This window comes from Dryobates pubescens, chromosome Z (genome assembly GCF_014839835.1).
Source record: "Dryobates pubescens isolate bDryPub1 chromosome Z, bDryPub1.pri, whole genome shotgun sequence".
Lineage (NCBI taxonomy): Eukaryota > Metazoa > Chordata > Aves > Piciformes > Picidae > Dryobates > Dryobates pubescens.
This window is the reverse complement of record NC_071657.1, coordinates 12281766-12303419: the sequence shown is the minus strand read 5'-3', so window position 1 is coordinate 12303419 and position 21654 is coordinate 12281766.

Below are 21654 nucleotides of genomic sequence, written 5' to 3'. Positions count from 1 at the left end.
CTTTGTCTCAGACTTTAGCACTGGAACCAGCAGTTCTCTGGAAACCCAGCCTTGTGAACTAGGAGTCAGGGAAGGGAATCAGAATGAGGTCATCACAATAGATGGGGAAGTGGTCTGTGATCTGCTACACCATTTAGACACACATAAGTCTATGGGGCCAGATGGGCTACACCCAAGGGTGCTGAGGGAGCTGGCAGATGTGCTCACCAAGCCACTTTCCTGAAGTCCTGGCAAACACAACACCTGTCTACAAGAAAGGAAGAAAGGAGGATCCAGGAAACTACAGACCTGTCAGCCTGACCTCGGTAACAGGGAAGGTCATGGAGCAGGACACCTAAAGTGCTATTACATGTCATATAGAGAACAACCAGGGGATCAGGCCCAGCCAGCATGGGTTTATGAAGGGCAGGTACTGCCTGACCAACCTGATCTCCTTCTACGACAAGATGACTGACTGTTGGATGAGGGAAGGGCTGTGGATATTGTCTACCTAGACTTTTGAAAAGCCTTTGACACCGTTTCCCACAGAATTCTTGTGGACAAACTAGCTGCTCATGGTTTGGGTGAGCACAGGCTCTGCTGGATAAAGCATTGGTTGGGTGAGTGGGCCCAAAGAGTAGTGGTCAATGGAGTCAAATCCAGCTTTCAGCCGGTCACAAGTGGTGTTCCTCAGGGCTCAGTGTTGGGACCACTTCTGTTTAACATCTTCATTGATGATGAAGACATAGAGCGCATCATCAGTAAGTTTGCAGATGGCACCAGTTTAGGTGGCAGTGTTGATCTGCATGAGGGGAGGAAGGCTTTGCAGAAGGACTTGGACAGATTGGATCCATAGGCCAATGTTAATGGGATGAGCTTCAAGAAGGCCAAATGCCAGGTCCTGCACTTGAGTCACAACAACCCCATGCAGCATTACAGGGTTGGGGAAGTGTGGCTGGAAAGCTGTCTAGCAGAAAGGGATCTAGAGGTTCTAACCGACAAGCAACTGAACGTGAGCAAGCAGTGTACCCAGGTGGCCAAGAAAGTCAATGGCATCCTGGCCTGTATCAGAAATGCTGCATCCACCAGGAGTAGGGAAGAGATTTTCTCCTTGTACTCAGCTCTGGTGAGGCCACACCTTGAGTATTGTGTTCAGTTTTGGGCACCTCAATATAAGAGGGATGTCACAGAATCAGAGAATCTACCAGGTTGAAATCTACCTCCAAGATCATTAAGTTAAGCTGATCACCCAACCCTAACTAATCAACCGGACCATGGCAGCAAGTGCCTCATCCAGTCTTAAACACCTTCAGGGATGCTGACCTCACCACCTCCCTGGGCAGCCCATTCCAATGGCCAATCACTCTTTCTGTGAAGAACTTCTTTCCAGGATCCTTGAGCCTAAACTTCCCCCTACACTCTTGTTCTGTTGCTGATTGCCTGGGGGAAGAGACCAACCCCCACCCATCTACAACCACCCTTCAGGTAGTTGTTGATGGTAATAAGGTCTCCCCTGAGCCTCCTCTTCTCCAGGCTAAACAACCCCAGCTTCCTCAGCTGCTCCTCATAGCGCTTGTGCTCCAGACCCCTCACAAGCTTTGTTGCCCTTCTCTGGACAAGTTCCAGCATCTCAACATCTTGAACTGAATGTTGAGGTACTGGAGTGAGTGCAGAGGAGGACAACAAAGCTGGTTAAGGGCCTGGAGAATATATCTTGTGAAGAACGACTGAAGGAGCTGGGGCTGTTTAGTTTGAAAAAGAGGAGGCTGAGGGGAGACCTCGTTGCTATCTAGAACTACCTGAAAAGATGTTGTAATAAGGCTGGTGCTGGTGTCTTCTCACAGGTAATTAGTGATAGAACAAGAGGGAATGGCCTCAAGCTGTGACTGGGTGGGTTTAGACTGGACATTAGGAAAAAAACATTTCATGGGAAGAGTGGTCAGGCATTGGAATGTGCTGCCCAAGAAGGTGGTTGAATCACCAACTCTGGATGTGTTTAAGAGTGGTTTGGGTGTGGTGCTTGGGGTTTAGGGGTGAACCTTGTAGAGTAGGGTTAGTGGTTGGACTTGGTGATCCTGAGGGTCTTTTCCAACCTGAATGTTCCTGTGATCCTGTGATTCTTTGATGCTAGCTGGTTTTTCCAGCATTTAAGCACAGAAGTCAGTTATAACTATTCATGCCCTTTTTTTTCCCCCCATAATATATCTTCATGGACAGTGTAAAATCTTTCTACTTATAATTCAATGGGGAAAAACCCCCACAACATACAAACAAAAAGACAAAAATGCCCCCCACCCCCTCAAACAAACAGCATTTTTATCTCCTGTTTGTTTCTTTAAAAAAAAAAAAAAGGATAAAAAATAAGAGGAACAGAAACTAAAACCTTTAAAAATAATGACTAATTTCAAGTGGATTCACAGTCTGAAAATATGTGATAACCTGGAAAATATCTGAAGTCATAAAATGGGCTCAGCTTCATAATAATTCAAATGTAGGCACTTTATGCAACACTCTGTTTAATGCAAGGACTGTTTCAACATATACAGACACATAAATTGCATGTATCTCAGGAGTGTGATATTTTAAAGTTAAGTCATGCCAGTGAAAGCCATTAAACTGACAGCACTGAAGGCCAATAGCCTAGATTTACCTGGAGGTCTGGTGTAGTTTGGACTAAGACCATGAAAATCGTATTGTCAAAGGAATTTGAATGTGAGAAGGTCTGAGACGTGATGCTACTGCCAGAAACACAAGAAGCTAAAATGTTGTCCAAATCAAATAACCGGAGACCTACTTTCTCTTCCTTCCTGCAGTTTCACCTCATTCCCTTTCTGTAAGCCACCTGACAAACGGTGGAAATTTCTTTGAAGATCACCCTGGTACCTTTTGCTAGGGCTTCTGTGCTTTTTGAGGAAGAATAGGCTTTTTCAGCACAAGATATAACCTTCCCCTCACTCCCAGAAGCCTTATAAAATGTGCTACATTAAACACAGTTCCCTCATTTTCCCTTAGTTTTGAAAATCAGTAGTCTCCCACAGGGTATATCTTGACTCTACATCACCATGTGTCAGCCATGACAGCAACCATTCAAAATGTCCAGCCTTGTTTTTTCTTTCCTGAAAGTGTTATTCCACAGGAGAAAATTTGCTGCACAGATTCTACCTTTTTGTCATCAGCAATGACTGCTTCAGCCAGTCTAAGGAGAAACCTGCTCCTCCACCTATATTTAGGTCTCTAAAGACCAAAGATCAGGATATTGTGGGGTGGGGTTTTTTCACACCTTCTTCCACAGACTGAGAAACTGGTTATTCCTATCTTTCCTCTCCATGGCATACATACATAGAATACATAGAATAAACCAGGTTGGAAGAGACCTTCAAGATCATCACATCCAACCCATCAACCAATCCAACACCACCTAATCAACTAACCCATGGCACCAAGCACCCCATCAAGTCTTCTCCTGAAAACCTCCAATGATGGCGACTCCACCACCTCCCCAGGCAGCCCATTCCAATGGGCAATCACTCTCTCTGTATAGAACTTTTTTCTAACATCCAACCTAAACCTCCCCTGGTGCAGCCTGAGACTGTGTCCTCTTGTTCTGGCTGCCTGGGAGAAGAGACCAACATCCGTCTGTCTACAGTGTTTGAAGTAGACATCCCATGCCACTGACCCAGGCAGAAGGGATCCATCAATATCCAAGTATCTCTGCTTTAGTGCTTGGTGACAAGAAACTATGTTTCCTTATCTTCTAGAAGTGCATCCATTCAGCCTGTCCCAAATAAACTGTCTCAGAGGAGTCCAGTCATGTCCTGGCATTTACTTGTACTGTGGAAGAAGCCTCAGCAGAACATTTGGATGTGATACAGGTCTTCCCTTAAAACATCTGCAAGATGCCAATAGAAAGTTGAAAATCTTAGCTTTTGAAAATTGGTGTGGATGCAAGGGCAGACTGGCAGCTGTTCATGACTCAGGGAAGAGGAGGGTTTCCCACAAGCAAACAGATTGCATCTGACCCAGGAGCAACCTGAGCTGGAAGCAGCAGCTGTCTGGGAGGCTGCTGTGGGAAATACTATTCGCTATTGCACTTGTTTTCACTCTTATTTAGGTCACTGTTGAAAGATAGAAGAGTAGAGGCATCCTCAGTCTGATGTATTTCAGCTGCTATGGCACTCTCATGTTGCAAATTTTTGTGGAATTAAAAATCAGAACAAGTAAGCTGTAGGAAAGATGAACAATTACTTCAAAGAAGAAATGAACAAACTGGGCACATGTGCTTTAAAAAAAAAAAAAAAGAACAGATGCAGTGTTCACATTTTCTTTGTTGAAATGTTTCAACTTCCACTAATGATTCTGTCTTCAATATCCAGATGGCTTTTCTTTTGATCAACAAAGTTAACTGTCTCTTAATATTTTCAGCTGTATGCTGGTATCCAGACATGTGCACATTCATAGGTAAGAAATACACCATCCAGTCCTGTAGGGCACCTTGAGGCCCAGCAGACTGGTAAGTGTACCATGTGTTGCTTTCCATGAAAGCACAGCACAGTTCAGGATCTTTTCCTCTGATGTGTGTTATGCATTTTGCAGGAAAAAAAAATAATTAGTGTAATTATAATTATAGCAACCAGTTTCATAGAGCATGGATAAATATAATAAAATACACTTGAACTCCAAGCTGGGCAAACACCAGTATCTAGACAAGCAAAGCCTTCAGAGGAGGCCATACCAAAAACTGGGTATAGAAATATGGAAATATATGAAGCAACAGAGACTCCCTTTGTTTCTAACTCTCACAAGTTTTTGACCAGTTCTTTCTGCTGTCTGAATGTGGGTCATGGGTGTGGGTTTTTTTCATAGCTTAATCAAACCATTATTATAGTCTCACCCATCCAAGGGCCCCAAATCAACCTCCTAAACTTCATTCAGTTCTGTGAAGCTGTATCTTAAAAAAGGACTCATGATCTAGGCTTCCAAGATGTGTTTCCCATTTTGTACTTCTGCTGAACACATGAAATAGGGATGCACAAAAAGAACAGGCATCACTGACTGGTGACTGAACTCAACATTATGTCAATGCCTGCAGACACCTGTCTTTGCAATAGTACTTTCTTTACTCTAAAGAAGACAGCTTAGATGTGTCAGACCAGCAAAACTAATTCCTAGGAAAGAAGCAGTTTCTCCTTTTTCACTTTCAAGGCAATATCTTATAACTGGGTATTCTGAAGTCGTAGTGTTGGGACAGCTGACAAAGTGGCTCCATGTTACAGCTTGAAATGTGGGTTGGCAAGCTCCCCAGTGTGGAAAACTGTGAGCACCCTGAAATCCCATCCCTGCATGCCATTTTTTCTTCCAGCACACCCTTCTCCATCTCACCCTGCCTTCCTGGGGACAGGCCTCTGGCCCAGTGTGACTACGGCTGGGTCTCATTGACTCTGCTGCAACTTAAAACATTCATGTGACTTGTACTATAGTCTTTCAGTCTGGCCATCACACATAAGCTTGTGAAAGGACTTTTTTCATGGAGGGATATTTATAGCTGTCTCAAATAGAGCAATTGGGTCAATTAACCAGAGCAGTGGTCTAAAACAGCTTTACAGCTTCTGTGTGGGCTGTTAGAGTGAATCAAAGTGCAAGAGTTCTTTTCTTTTCTACTTCATCCTAGCAGAAAAATAAACACCTGCATAATGAAGAAATTGCCCTGTAGGTTGTTTAGCAGATAGCCTTCCCACACTCCTCCCTGCTCCTCTCCATTTGTCTAAAGGCCATCAGCTCTTTGCAGAATTATTTCTACCATCACTAATTGCTGAACTTCAAGGACAATGATTTTATAATTGGACATGAGCCAAAACAACAAGCGTATCTAAACCTCTCAACTGTGTACCTATTGCCAATTTTACTGCTGCTTAACCTCAAGGAATTCAGCTTTGCTTTGAAACAGTTCATTTTTATTTATTTTTTTTTTGGAGTTAGAATTTCTTCTAATTCCTTTCCATCAGTTAAGGGAAAGTTCTGCCAATGCCACAGAGCTGGTGAAGGGCACAATTGTAATACATTAATTGATCTGATTTCGTCACTTACAAGTATATTTTCACTCATTATATCTCAAATTTTATGCCCCACAAAGTTGAGGTTGTTTAAATCTTTGGATTTAACATGCAGTAAAGAATCTTAGCTCAGAATTAAAACCACTTAAGGGACTAGGCATTTATGAGAGAAAGATCGGGATGCTGTGACCAGTGAAATCAGAAGGAGTCATGTCTTGTCTTTGATGGATGTTAGACTAGGTAATGGGTGGAAGTGAGCATAATTTGCTAGAAGAGCCTGTGTCTCTCATCAGGACAAAAAGTATGAGATGCATGCTTACACCAACAAGGAAGCCATGCTTAGGCCTGGCAGTTTCCACCCCAGAGACAGCTTCCATTGTGTGGGAGAGCTTTAAATTTCACTGCTTTTAGTGTAAAAGGGAAAAGAAAAAGACAAGGAAAAGGTTAATAGCCCCACAAAAACTCATGAACTCTTTATTCAATACAGAAAGGAAAGCAATCTGCCCACAAATCTTTTCAAGGCTGTTTTACTTCAACACAGGATACATTGGTGCAATATGAAATTGGAGCAATTTCCCTGACAAATGTTGACAAAGATCTCTAAATATTTCTTCCCATAATCAGTGGAAGCAGAGACAATCCAGAACACCACATCATCAGGCTGGTTACCTCTTCCTTGCATACATCCAATATGAGATGAGATCTTTATTGCAATACATCTTATGAAAGGTCTCCTTAGACAAACTGCCAGTGACATTAGTATGATCAAATCCTGGGTGAAACTCCCAGAGTGGTAACACTTGGACACAAAGGTTTTCATGCCTGCAAGAGTAAGGAATTCCTCCAATAATGTATTACAGTGATCCTGTGTTCTTGCTTCTCTTCAAGGCCTTGGCTGCAAAGGAAGATGTCTTGCACAGGAAACTGTGCTTATGGGCCCATAACTACACAGAGTGGTCTGCCCAAGTATGCCTTCAATTTGATTTCTGTACTTTCTTGACTTAATGGGGAAGCAATATGGGTTTTGCCTGAGCATCTAGGAGAAACACATATTCCATGTGACACACTCTTGCTATTATGATAACCATCTCCATAGTATCTAAATGGCTTCTAAGATTAAGATCTTCCTCAGCTAAGAGCTCCTGGAACAGCACATTCTTCTTCCTCATACTTTTCTCTCACTGTGTGTTCTATTTCAGGCACGATAGCTAAGAGGAACAGGTCACAAGCATATGGATAATCAGTTGTATTTGCTTTTAAAAACTCAGAGAACTAACTTTCCTTTTGATGGTCAAATGAAGAATCTATCCTTGAAAAACTGTAATCTTCCACACTTAAAATATTCTTCTGAAATATATTACAGCCATAGCCTTTTAGAGACTGCAGTTGTACTCTTTTACTGACATGAAATAATATTAAGGAACTACCTGAATGATTTAATAGTGACACCTGTCAATTCTCTGAGCCCACAACTGTGTGAGCTGGCTGATTATATTTATTGAAATTAATATTAACTATCCCGCTTCATGCATTTTGAAAATGTGTTTGTTACTAGTGTTTTAATTCAAATATGATTAAACTGGTAGGGAAAGAGAATGAATTAGTTATAATCATGTAATGACAGTACTAGAATCTGAACACAAGGTGTGTGATGTTCTCATGATACCCCCTGAATGCTGCTCCTAGAAGACAATGATGCAAGAAGAAAAATACAAAAAGAAGGGGAAAAGAGAACAAAACCTGCATCAATCACTTCAACCTTCAGAAAAAAGTCTCAGCCCCAGATAATATTATGAGATTCATCAATAGCATGATGCTGGGTCTGGGCTAGAAATACCAACCTTTGACTAACCCTAGTATGCCAGTTTACAAATACAACTGCAACCACAACAATAAACTCAACAGAAAGAACCCAACATTCTTAAGGTAGTTGTGCCAGCAGAAGGCAATTTTTTTTTCGCCAGATCACCTTACTTTGTCCTAAAGCTACACCTAGTTAGCAAAAAAGATCTCCTGACGCCATGCTCTTCTTTCCTACCAGGAGGCTGATAGTAGAACTAAGCAGACTAATCATAGGAGAACAACTCCACAGAACAGGCAAGGCTTGTACGTGGCTTGTATAAAATGGCACCATGGAGGGTGATGATTAGTGACAGACATGTGGCAGGGAGGGGAGGAAGAGGGGATGCAGGGGAAAGTGGAGAAAAAGGCTTTATGTGTTTTTTGGTGAAGTAGAATGATTATGGTTATAATTTAATTAGCTGATACAGGGGTTAATTCAAGTTTTAATTAGTAAAATGTTCCCACTAATTATAATTCACATTACCATGGAAAGCTGCTAATTGGTGTAATTGACAGTGTTATTAATGTCCGTGACTGCTATGGAAAATACTCTCCATGGCTAATGGGAGTATCTTCTTTGAACTGCTAATCCATTATCTTTTGACTCTACTTCCCACTGACATGGCAGTATTGTCCAAGTTCGCATTACTGCTTTTTATCTGCAGACTGTATTGTCTGTGCATCAGTGATGGGAGAACACAGTGCAACTCACACACAGTGCAAATGACTGGCTGGCTGAAGCTGAACAAACCAGGAGCATAAAGAGATCATCATCAACCAGTAACTTTGCCAGTGCAGTCAAAGGGCAGACCTAGTCCAATTCCCACAGCAAGTCACAACACCATAGCATTTTTAATCCAGCAAAGGTGCAGTTGTTTTACAAACTCCTGGATGCTTTTTTTCTCTGCACATGTAGTTGGCTATTGACCCACAATCTGCTTTCAAAATCATCTCTGAAAGGCTGACTGTGAAAAGCAGCTCAATCAGTCACATTCCTGAGAGTTTGCAATGATTTGGACATCTCAGATCTGCTAAGACCCATAATGTCTGGAACATGCTTCCCTCTTGTCCTGTTTACTTCAGTCTTTTCATAAAAGTGAAAGAATGCAGAAACATAAATAACATTGTCCCCCTAGGGAGTACTTGTGCATACAAAACTTATTCCTCAAACCAAATATTTAATTGATGATCTATGTAGAAATTAACCAAAATATCCCAGAGACTCATTTGTATTCACAAAATGCAAAATGAAAACATACAGAATGATTATTTTCTAAACACTGGTTTCAAATTTTAACAAAACCACCACCCTTGCTGTCTTCCTCTTGCTGTCTGAGGATAGAGTAAGTGTATCCACAGATCTTTCAATTTTTTTTTGCTTCTTTTTAATATGGTCCTGATCACCTGGACCAACTCTTTGAACAGGAAATAGAAGTGGAATTTTTTTTTTTAAACATTTTTACAGTATAATCCTTGCTTATGAGTATTCTTAACCAGTTCCTGTTACTAACTAACATTTGCTTGTTTACTTCCCTGTAAATTTTGTATTTAAAAATCCACATAGAGCTCTAAAAGCAGACTGTTAGAGTTCTTATTCCTCCACCTGGTTAATGAGCTGCTTTGAGATGAAGGTAAAATAACAGAAAACGTAGTCAGAAAGCATACTCAGAAAGCATTCCAGATAGGTAGAGAAAGCTTTGCAACAGAAATCTTGGAACTGTTTTAACCCAGTTGAACTGGGTTAAAATTTGCAGCTTGACTGTAAATCCCACAAAAGGAAGAGGGAATCAAATACCAGGCATAGTGGTCATGGAAAATAAAACTCAAGATGACCATTTTGCCAAAGGGTATTTACACAAAAACGCCAAACAGGAGCTGTGCTTAGCTTTAATGACAGTAAGGTATTAGTGGGCAAGAAAAATAATAAGATAGGTTTCTTTCTCTTGGGAATATCCATTATTAACTGGAATGCAGTTTCTCATGGAGTTTCCTGTAAGAATACATCTTGTTCTTTACATGCTCTCCTTTTCCATTATTCCACAGCATTTGCTGTGAACAATTAGGAGTGGTCAGCCTTTCCACTGTAAAAGCTTTCTTCTCCAAAAGTACATTCCTGATGCCTAAGTGTGTTCTCCAGCCTAAACTTTGTCCAGCAGGTTTGTAAGTTATAGATGGCGATTAGTGTAGAGAGTGACTTTTAAAAAAGTATTTTTTTTCCCCCAAAAGATGCTTTCTCTGTGTAGTAAAAGTAACTGAGATATCTACAGAAAAGATGCTTTACTAATGTAAATCAGCAAAACTCTTCTAGTTGCAACCAGGAGGAGAGCTGCATGTTTAAGTCGTGTTGATTTATATTATAAAAATTCCTGTTTTGCAGGTAACTTACCACAGCTTCTACAACTAACCTGACTTTTTAATAAGCAAAAAAACTGGGGTAGGTAATCTGCCTTAATAATCCATTAAATTACAACTCCTCTATTTTCTATGAACACTTAGATTAAAAAACACTTTTTCATTGGAATAGTGTGTGTTAATTATTTTTTATTTTAAACTGGAAATTGCCCATTTAACAATGAAAGTTTGAAGCATGGATATGATGCAACTCAGAAAAAAATAGTTTGGATTCTTCCTCAGAGATTTTTTATAACTCTTCTTATAATTGGATGCTAGAGCCTAGTTAGAAAGACTGACAGAGTGTGAACAGAAAAAATAGCAACAAAAAATAATTAAAATAAACAAAAGCCATTTTCAACAAGCATGAATTTAAACTCTAAGGCTTTTCAATATCTTTCCTATTAAAATTCCCATTTGTCAATCAAGACACCTTTTAGGCTCCTAAGCTTTTTGGTTTGTTTTTCCTTCTGATAAACAGCTTGAAAGCAAGTTTCATCATTTTACATTGGACATACCACTGAGATAAGCATGCAGTGACAATAAACACTGTCTTCTTTGTGCATACTCCAGAAAGCATCTGGGATTCATCTGAAATCTGTAGTTTGCATCAGGAGGTAACAGTGGTCCCTCCACATGACTCTAGTTTGGTCAGTGTTTAGTTTTCATTTAAGTTGTACGTGTCAACATCTGTCATTTCTTTAATGACTAGAAGACGAATTCAATTACTATTTCATAAATGAACATTGACAATTTTCTCTTGTGCTCAGCAAGAGAAGAGGGGAAGTGAAGGCTGATGTGTCTCCTTGCCTGTGGAACAATGCAGAGTAGCCTTGTAGGGGTTTGTGTAAACCGTGTGGAAGGAGTTTATGAACTGTGCTTCAGAGTCAGGGATGGTAATAGCCTCACCACATGGCAGTGGTGGCTAACAGAAGAGATTAGAGCCTCAGGCTTGAAAAGCCTTTCACATATGCTTTGCAACTGTCCTGGGTTGTGATCATTGCTCTTTGCTTCTGGGTGAGTGGATGGGCTATAAACTAAACAGAAGACCCATTAAATCATCATGCCTATGTGCTGCAGGGTAGGCTAAAGAGTTCACAAGCCCCAGCATTTGCACAGTGGGAATCCATCCCTCCTTGTGTTGACGAACAAAATCAAGAACATACCTGAATGCAGTACATAATTCTTCAGGAGAACATTTCCCTTCTCCAGTATGATCTGTATGTTTTCTTGGTTTTAGGTTACAAAGTCTTCTGTGGGGTTTTCTTAATTTTTATTGGTACTGTCACTTTCCAAAGAGCAAAGCCTCAATACATTCTTACTTCAGACTTATTCCTTGAAACCAGGGGAAACCACAAGTACAAATGGTTCAAAATCAGGTAAAAGGCTCATGCTGCAAACTGACAGAGGTATTATGGAGCTAAAAATTACACCAGGGAAACTCATGCAAAAATTTATCCCCAGTTCTTTCTCTCTGTGTGCTTCGTGCTCTGTGTAGGTGTGTCTGCTACTGGGTGTAGTTGGGTAAGTCACTGAGGTCCTGCTCCAAAGTGATCAGCATCAAAGGAGAATGACACTCTTCCTTCAGTGTGGAAGTCCCAACACTTAGAACAGATCCTGGCTGAACTATGACAAGCACATCACAGCCTCGTGCTTGAAGTACCATCTTGTTGAATGGAAATACCAGGTGGCCCTGTGCATTCTTAAACCAAGTCCATTTTTCTGACCCTCTTCTGGGCTTCTACAGGATTAATAGCACATATTATTCAGCCAGGTATTGTTTAAAAAAAATAAAGTGAACAGCTAATTTTTTCCCTTTTCATGTTTCTATGGAAGTTTCTGAATTCAGCTGCTACCTTTAAGAACCCTCTAAGTTGCTAAGTCGTTTTATGTTGCGATCACTTCAGTCTCACCACTCCCTTACACTGCAACTGAAAAAGAAATAAAAATAGCTCAAGATCTTGCATGCCAAATTCCTTCACTGGAATACAATTGAAAGATGCAACTACATGATAAAATATGCAAGTTCTACTTGTTTATGGGAAGGGACACAGAGCACTGTGTACAAATAATGCAGAAATGATGTCAAATGAAAGCTTCCAAAATGCGTGATGAGGCAACCAAGAAAATGAAGACTGTCATTATTCACTGCAAAGCAAGATGGATCAGTGAAGTATCTTTTTGGCACAGCTACACAGTTATTCTAAATATTTCTAATGGGTTTTAGACAAGTACTCTGCCAACCCATTGGCATGAAGCACATATTCATCAAAGCAGTTCTCAGGCCAGCCACAAAATCTGGGATGTATCTTGGGCTGGAAAGGATATGCACATAGGAAAAAAAAAAAGCAACACCAAAAAACCCCAAACAAACAAAAAACCACAACCCCCCCCCCCCCCAACACTTAGAAAATGAGGTTATGGCACCAGAGATGGCATGTGCTTTATGGATTTAGTGAGCTGCCCCTTGATTTTCCTATTTACTTTTCTTATATTTTCTTTCTTTCTTTTTATTTATTTTTTAAAATTTTAATTATTTTTCCCTGCAGGATCAGGAAGTAGGGCACAGAAAATCTGAGGCTGTAATTGAAGCTGAAATTGATTCCTGGTGCCGCTTCAGATGTTAGCACCCTTAGTGGAGGCTGCAGGTATCTGCTGGTCAAGAGTTTTCTCCTCTTCTCTGTTAGCAATCCTGGGGCCTCGGACCAGGGTTACATATATGCCTTCTAATCCTCCCAGGCAGTCTGGACCCAGTGTCAGTGTAGAAGTATGCTGAGTTGTCCCAGCCTACTTTCAGGAGTTCATGCTGAGAAGGATTGAAAATGGGGGAGTGAGGGAATTACATAGGATAGAAAAGAATGAAATTGTATGACATTAAACACATTTAATTGCAGATGGATGTCATTCTTTCTATTCTGAGAGAAAAGCAATTCAGAGTCAGAATTGCTGTGGCTGTTCAGAAATGATGCCACACTTCACTTTGGAGCATAAAATGATGCCATTCCTCATATTGACCCAATTGTCATTGCAGCAAAAAAAGTGTGTGGGTTTGTTATTAGTGAAACACAAACTTTGAGGATGATAAAACTGCAATTCTCTTTGCTATTCCTTACCAGTTCAGAAGTTTTGGAGGGTAACTGAAATGCTTCAACATCTGCTTTGAATCCACTGTGAGTTCAACACTTGGCATGCTATGGGGCACTACAGCAAAAGTTTTTATCATTATCAGTATCATATGCTCCTTCTGCTAAAATAATTCTAAATGAGAAACTGTGGCACTGTGTGGTTCTCCTTTACTCTGGCATTCACCACCTACTTCAAAAAAGTGCAAACACAAGAAGATAGGTTATAAATAATCTTAGAGAATTCATAGGTCATTAGATCAGCAGTTAGTGTTGATGAGCTCACAGAATTAAAGGGAAGCACCAGTCACTAGTGGTGTCCCCAAGGATCAGTGCTGGGCCCCATGCTCTTTAACATCTTTATTGATGATCTGCATGAGGGCATTGAGTCCATCATCAGTAAATTTGCTGATGACACCAAGCGGGGGGCAGGAGTTGATCTGCTGGAGGGTAGAGAGACTCTGCAGAGGGACCTTGACAGGCTGGACAGATGGGCAGAGTCCAATGGCATGAGATTCAACACATCCAAGTACCAGGTTCTACACATTTGCCACAACAACTCCATGCAGTGCTACAGGCTGGAGAGCAGCCAGGCAGAAAGAGATCTGGGGGTACTGGTTGATAGTAGGCTGAACATGAGCCAGGAGTGTGCCCAGGCAGCCAAGAAGGCCAATGGCATCCTGGCCTGCATCAGGAACAGTGTGGCCAGCAGGAGCAGGGAGCAGGGAGCAAGGAGGTCATTCTGCTTCTGTACTCAGCACTGGTTAGGCCACACATTGAGAATTGTGGCCCAGGTCTGGGGCCCTCAGTGTAGGAAGGATGTTGACTTGCTGGAACACGTCCCGAGGAGGACAACAAAGCTGGTGAGGGGTTTGGAGCACAAGCCCTATGAGGAGAGACTGAGGGAGCTGGGGCTGCTTAGCCTGGAGAAGAGGAGGCTCATAGGAGACCTTCTTGCTTTCTACAGCTACCTGAAGGGAGGTTGTAGCCAGGTGGGGGCTGGTGTCTTCTCCCAGGCAGCCAGCACCAGAACAAGAGGACACAGTCTCAAGCTGTGCCAGGCGAGGTTTAGGCTGGATGTTAGGAAGAAATTCTTCAGAAAGAGAGAGACTGCCCATTGGAATGGGCTGCCCAGGGAGGTGGTGAAGTCACCATCACTAGAGGTGTTTAGGAAGAGACTTGATGGGATGCTTGGTGCCATAGTTTCATTGATTAGATAGTTTTGGATGATAGGTTGGACTCAATGATCTTGAAGGTCTCTTCCAACCTGGTCTATTCTATTCTATTCTATTCTATTCTAAATCAAAAAATAAGTAATTGCAAGATAACTTAAATGCACTGTAACTACATGCTGGCAACAAGGAATATTCAAGCTGGAAACAAGAATCATAGAATCATAGAATAGTTTTGATTGGAAGGGACTTCTAAAGGTCATCTAGTCCTACTCCCTCTGCAGTAAGCGGTGACATTCTCAACTAGATCAGAGACCTTGAATATCTCCAGTGATTGGGCTACAACCACCACCCTGGGCATCCCATTCCAGTGTTTCACCACCCTCCTACTAAAGTACTTGTTCCTAACATTCAATCTTATTCTACTCTTCTCTAGTTTGAAAACATTGCTCCTTGTCCTATCACTACAGGCCTTTGTAAACAGTCTCTTTTCATCCTTCCTGTAGGCCCCCTTCAGGTACTGGAAGGTTGTTATGAGGTCTCCCTGGAGCCTTCTCTTCTCCAGGATGAACAATCCCAGCTCCTTCAGCCTGTCTTCATAGGACAGGAGTATTTATAAAAAGGCTTTTTAGTTGGGTTTGTTTTGTTTTGTTTTGTTTTGTTTTTCCAGAACAACTGCTATTTGCTTTCTTATTAATCCCAAAATTAGGGGGCACAATGTTTTTCTGCTCCCCTGAAGTCTTCTCTGGAACCACAGGGATGGGTTTTTGGAATAACCCACACAGAATTCAGAGGAGTGAGTGTGATGCTGGAGATTGGAATTGAGGACTTTACAGTAGGATTTTGCAAATGGGAATTGTGGCCAAAGAATAAACAAACTGTGAAATATCCATTTTCTCAGTCTGCAGAGGGTCCAGTGCAGGCAAACAAAATAATGCTGAAATCCAGGGGCCAGGACTTAGCCACCACAAAAACATTTTCCAAGGGTACTTTGTGCTTCATGATAGGGTGGGTAGTAAATGAAAACTACTGTTCACACCTTATGCTAAATACCTGTAACAATATTTGCATGTTTGGGAAAATACAAGTTAAATCCTGAGTTTTTAACTTTGATGGCAGCTGTTTCTTGGACAGAAGTTGAAATGGATGTCTCAGGCTGAGCTCTCACCAGTGCACTGTGAGAAGTACATGTCAGTAGCACTGTGTTATAGTCAAGTTCTTGTCCTGGTAGCACATCTTCTCCACATCTTATACCAACTGACTGCATGTGGACTGGAGGAGTTTAGAATAGAATAGAATAGAATAGAATAGAATAGAATAGAATAGAATAGAATAGAATAGAATAGAATAGAATAGAATAGAATTAACCAGGTTGGAAAAGACCTGTGAGATTATTGAGACCAACCTATCATCCAACACTATCTAATCAACAAAACCATGGCATCAAGCACCCCATCCAGTCTCTTCCTAAACATCTCCAGTGATGGTGACTCCACCATGTCCCTAGGCAGCCAATTCCAATGGCAAATCACTCTTCCTGTGAAGAACTTCTTCCTAACATCCAGCCTAAACCTTGCCTGGCACAGCTTGAGAGAGTCCTCTTCTTCTGGTGCTGGTTGCCTGGGAGAAGAGACCAACCCCCACCTGACTACAACCTCCCTTCAGGTAGTTGTACACAGCACTAAGGTCTCCCCTGAGCCTCCTCTTCTCCAGGCTAAGCAACTGCAGCTCCCGCAGCCTCTCCTCACAGGACTTGTGCTCCAAATCCCTCACCAGCTTTGTCGTCCTCTGGACACGTTCCAGGAACTCAACATCTTTCCTAAAAAAAAGTAGTGATGGGGAAGCAGAAGATTGGCTGACAAAACTCATTTAAATATATTTTCATCACAGTTTTATTCTGATGAATATTTTTGCAAGAGTCACAGGGTTATAACTCAGGAGACCTAACTTCCACAATGTTGTTCATTGTACAGGAGGCCAAGGTATTTTTTTCCAAGATCACAACAAGATTTCTAGAATTTAAAGTTGTATGGAGTTGGGTTTATTTGGGTTTGGGTTGGGTTTGGATTGAGTTTAGGAAGGATGTTGACTTGCTGGAAAGAGTCCAGAGAAGGGCAACAAAGTTGGTGAGGGGTTTGGAACACAAGCGCTATGAGGAGAGGCTGAGGGAGCTGGGGTTGCTTAGCCTGGAGAGGAGGAGACTCAGGGGTGACCTTATTGCTCTCTACAACTACCTGAAGGGAGGTTGTAGACAGGCAGATGTTGGTCTCTTCTCCCAGGCAGCCAATACCAGAACAAGAGGACACAGTCTCAGGCTGCACCAGGGGAGGTTTAGGTTGGATGTGAGGAAGACGTTCTATACAGAGAGAGTGATTGCCCATTGGAATGGGCTGCTGGGGGAGGTGGTGGAGTCACCATCACTGGAGGTGTTCAAGAGTGGAGGAGACTTGATGGGGTGCTTGGTGCCATGGGTTAGTTGTTTAGGTGGGCTGGACTGGTTGATGGGTTGGACGTGATGATCTTGAAGGTCTCTTCCAACCTGGTCTATTCTATTCTATTCTATTCTATTCTATTCTATTCTATTCTATTCTATTCTATTCTATTCTATTCTATTCTATTCTATTCTACTCTACTCTACTCTATTCTATTCTATTCTATCCTATTTTTGGTTTGGGTTGTTGGGTTGTTTTTTTCAGCTGGTTGGTTGTTTTGGTTTTTTTTTTGTTTTCATTTTTCCGGAAAATGAAAAGTTGAGAGAGAAAAAGAACTCCTGGTGTTTCTGGACAAAAATTGAAAACAGGAAAATGTGAGGAACAATAAATACTTTGGAAATTCAAACAGAACTGGATTATGGAAGGCATATATTCAAAATGAAAGCTTTTTAAAAAAACCTCATGGTTCTTCTTGGGTTGTTTGGTTGTGGATTTGGTTGGTTTGGCTGGGTTGTTTTTTGGTTTTTTTTTCCAATTTTGATTCAATTTTTTTGAAATTTTTTTTTCTAAGTTCTTAGAGGAAAGTTTAGGTAAATCATCCTTGCTAGGATTAGGATTGAAGCAGCTTTTGACCCATTTGCCTCTGACCAGGAGCAATGTATTTTATTATGGAACCCTGTTGGTATTTAGCATAGTGTTGAGCTGATCACGTCTGCTGTGCAGATTGCCTGGTTTAAAAGAGGATGGTGTAATGTGGCACAACCAGCTACTTTTCCTGCAGTAATTCTACCTTGTTATTGTAAGAGGGCCATTTTCTAAGAGATTATCTGCCCTCATCACCACCGACACCAGCTTTGTGCCTTTTATTTTATTTACCTTGATGTTCCACTGGAAAGGTTGGTTCAATTTCAGGACTGGGACCAGAGCAGTTGGCTTCCAAAGTGACATCTCAGCTAATCGGGAAATGGAGCCAACTCAACATCTGGGTTTTATTTGAGAGTAGCTTTGCATCTGAATTGTGACCTCAGGGAGTGGAGACAGCAGCAGGACTTTGATCTGCCACCACTTAATTTTGCTTGGATTACTGAGGTTGCCATTAATGTCAGGGGGGATCCAACAACAGCCTTGCACTAAGGGATTTTAATTCCTCTGCCTTTACTGGACATGCTGGCCACTGAACAATGTATTCTCCCTGAGAGCCGAAGATACAGTTAAAAAGCTAACATTAAGAATGGGAGCTATAAGATCTTCTTCTGCAGGTTTTCTGAACAGAGCTGTGGAGATTGCTGGTGCACTTGTCAGTGGTTGTGAAACCCAGCTTGTTTCTTACCTTAATGCAAATCTTCTTCATGCTGCTGAATGCCAGTGAACCCTCTCTTAACATGGGGTAAATGAATGGTGCTTGGGAGCCAGTTCTTTAGCTCGAATAAATTGTATGGCTTTAGTACTACCAAGCAATAATTTCTGTGCTGAATATCTGTTAATGGTGAATCTGGACAGCAAGAATGGCTTTGAAAGAACTAATTTCAGCACTGGTATATTGCATTCTTTCTTACCTGCATGTTATCTAATTACCAACTACTGCTGGATCATGTTTAGAGGCCCTTGTCTTGTTCTAGAAAATTTCACTCTGGAGAATTTTTTTTTTTCCTTTGCTCATTCTTGTTCTGGCTTTACTAGTTTAGCTATTTTTATTTACTTAAATTGCTCTTAAACATGGATACATAGAAAACTGAGAAGTTATCTGCTAGTCACAGAAGAAACGTTTGATCAAAACACAAGCATGCATATGATATATTATTTCTTTAATGACTGACCTGAATGCTTCTGATATAAAAATGGGTGAGAAATGTGTACTTAATGAGCTAAGTGACAGGTGAGGATGTTAGCAGTGCTAATCATAGCATCACAGACAAATTTAGGTTGGAAAAGACTCTGAAGTTCATTGAGTCTAATCACGAATGGGACATGACCCAAACCTCTGAGCATCACAGCTCAGTTGCTGAGCAATGCAGAGGAGCATTTCCTGGACTATGATGGAGAAGAAGCAAAGAGGAGGCCCTCAGGGGAATTGTCCTTAGTTGACAGATCCATTAGTCTTTGAAAACTAGTTTTAGTCTAATGGTATCTTAGGTCCTGGTAGCTGAACAGGCCTCACTGACATCCATTGAGGGACAAGATATAGGAGATCAGAGAGTAAGTAAACATAAGCAACACTTTGGTTTCAAGGTCTAGCTGGAGTTGTAGCAAGGAAACTTCATACTGTGAGCTGAAGAAGGCAAGGTCCTGACTTCCATTTTCAAGCTGTGTATCTGGGTGCATGTGGAGATAGCTCCATCACTTTTGTATCACTATGCAGTGACAACTGTTATCAAAACTGAGCACTGAAAATATGGGAAATTAATATTAAGGGGGTTATAAATCTTTATGCAGACTTCATATAAACATTTTGCCTTTATTGAGTGCTTAGGAGGTATAGATTTTGTCACAGCAGACAAAGAGCAATGGAAAGCAGAGAAGAATGGCTTATTGGATTATTAAATTAAAGGAGAGAAAGGCTTTGGCCAAAGTAATTTATTCCTATTCAGTTTATTATTTGGATTTATATAGGAGTTTAACAAAGACATCTAACCCATGGCTCCAGGCACTTTTGCTCCATATTAAGAAGAAAAAGAAATAAACACAGCTGTCTTCCCTGAAACTAAAAGAAAAACATTATTAGTATCCCAATTCTTTAAACAGCATCCTAAAGCTGGTCACCAACTTAAGAGCTTTGCTGAGGCCCTAGCAGAACTGAAGTGCTGATTTTCCAACTTGATCAATGTCTATTTATTTCCAAGCTATTAAAAAAAAAGATTTATTGCAGTCAGAGGTTTTAAGCATCTTCAACAGAAAAAAAAAAAGAGGGAAAAAAAAAGAAAAAAAATAGATACCAGAGCAAGATACACCATAAGAAGCCTCAGAGAAAGATTTCATTGTATTTATTACCTTTGGATTTGTGTTCACTTTGTTTAACTGATTTACAATTTTATTTTATTTTATTTTTTTCCCAATGAAGGGATGATAAGCATCCAGCAGCTCATTTTGACTTGCAACAAGTACATGCTTGTGAACGCACATCAGCCAGGAAAAGCCTGTTCAGTCACTTGCACTTAATCAGGACACAGCACTAAACTTCACAAAAATGGAGTGAAGGGCAAAGACAGTTTAAGGCTTTTTCTGGCAGGCAAGCCAAAGTGGTCTCTGGAACAGTTTCAGAAGTTTCCATTAAGAAGGAATAGCAAGTACAGAAAGATTGTTCATCAACAGCTTTCAAAAGCAACATTGTAAAATAGACGGTCCTGGTAAACAATCGGGAAAGGGAGATTTAAGCAAAAATCTCACACTGAATGCTGCTGTGTAGAAACAGAGGCAAAGCATTCCAGAGTATCCCAGTGTTGCAAACTTCTAGCTAAGATGATTTTGTAGCAGCATAACTGTCTCACAGTGGCTGGGAGCTGCCGCCAGACATTCAGTACTGTATATTTTTCTTCATGTTATTGAGAGTGAAAGGTTAGACAGAGACAGGGTTTATAAAAAGCAGACTTTGCTCCAAATATTTTGTTTAACCTTCATAAAATATCCCCAGCTCCAGTGCAGAAATCCAGGACTGAGGGAAGGAGAAAATATGAGGGATATTTGGATATCAGTTAGTACATTTACTCTGCCTTAATTAGAATTCCTCTTTTGCCAAAAGAAACCAAAACAACAACAAAAAGTTTTAATTTGGATATAGCAACAGAGCAATAGCCTCTGCCTTAACAAGGTGGGTGATCAGTGTGGTATAACAGAGTATTTCAGGCTCTCCAGAGCTGAGGTAATGTTGTTATATGTGACTGCCATGTGGCTCAACATACACAGAAAAGGTTATTTGGTTCTTTTATCAGCTCATAGTCCACAGCATTTGGATATAATATGGTGAAAAGATCATCTTTTGCACTTAGGCAAGCAAAGTCACTGTAAGCATTAGTCAAAACCTAGGGGAAATAATGACTTTATTTTCATTCCACAGGTTTTCAAAAAGAAATTGAGTTGCTTACCCAGTAAGAAACATGGAGAGGGCCTTGTCTGTTGTTGGGATACTTCTGGTATAGTGACATGTAGAAAATTAGGAGAGGGAAGATGAGAAACACCATGCTTTGTCTTCCAGCTTTGGCCAGGACAGGAAAACTTGGAGAGAAATACATGAGAAATTTAGAAAAAGTGTGTTTGTGTCTGTATGTAAGGTTTTCATTCTTGATCAGCTCCAGAAAGAAACAGCAACAGCAAGAAGAAACATCATCATGTTTCTTCCTTTTCTTAACATTAGTTTGGAAGCCCTTTCCTATTTGGATCTCATTCTGTTCCCTTTCATACTTGCCCTTCATCCATTCCCAGCAGAGAGTATTGTTTTTCTCTGCACAGATGTTGTACAGCTCCCCATGTCTGAAAACAGGCGGTCTGATCCCTTGGTTCTTGCTACCATGTGGATGCCTGGACCCATAGATGCCCTATCTAACCAGCCTTTCTCACCCTTAGGTATTCCCCAATCACTGGCTGAGGAGGGACATTGGGGATTGCAAAGCTGGTCATGAGCAATGATAGTTGTGTCCCATGGCATGGATGAGTACAGAAGCCAGCAGGCCTC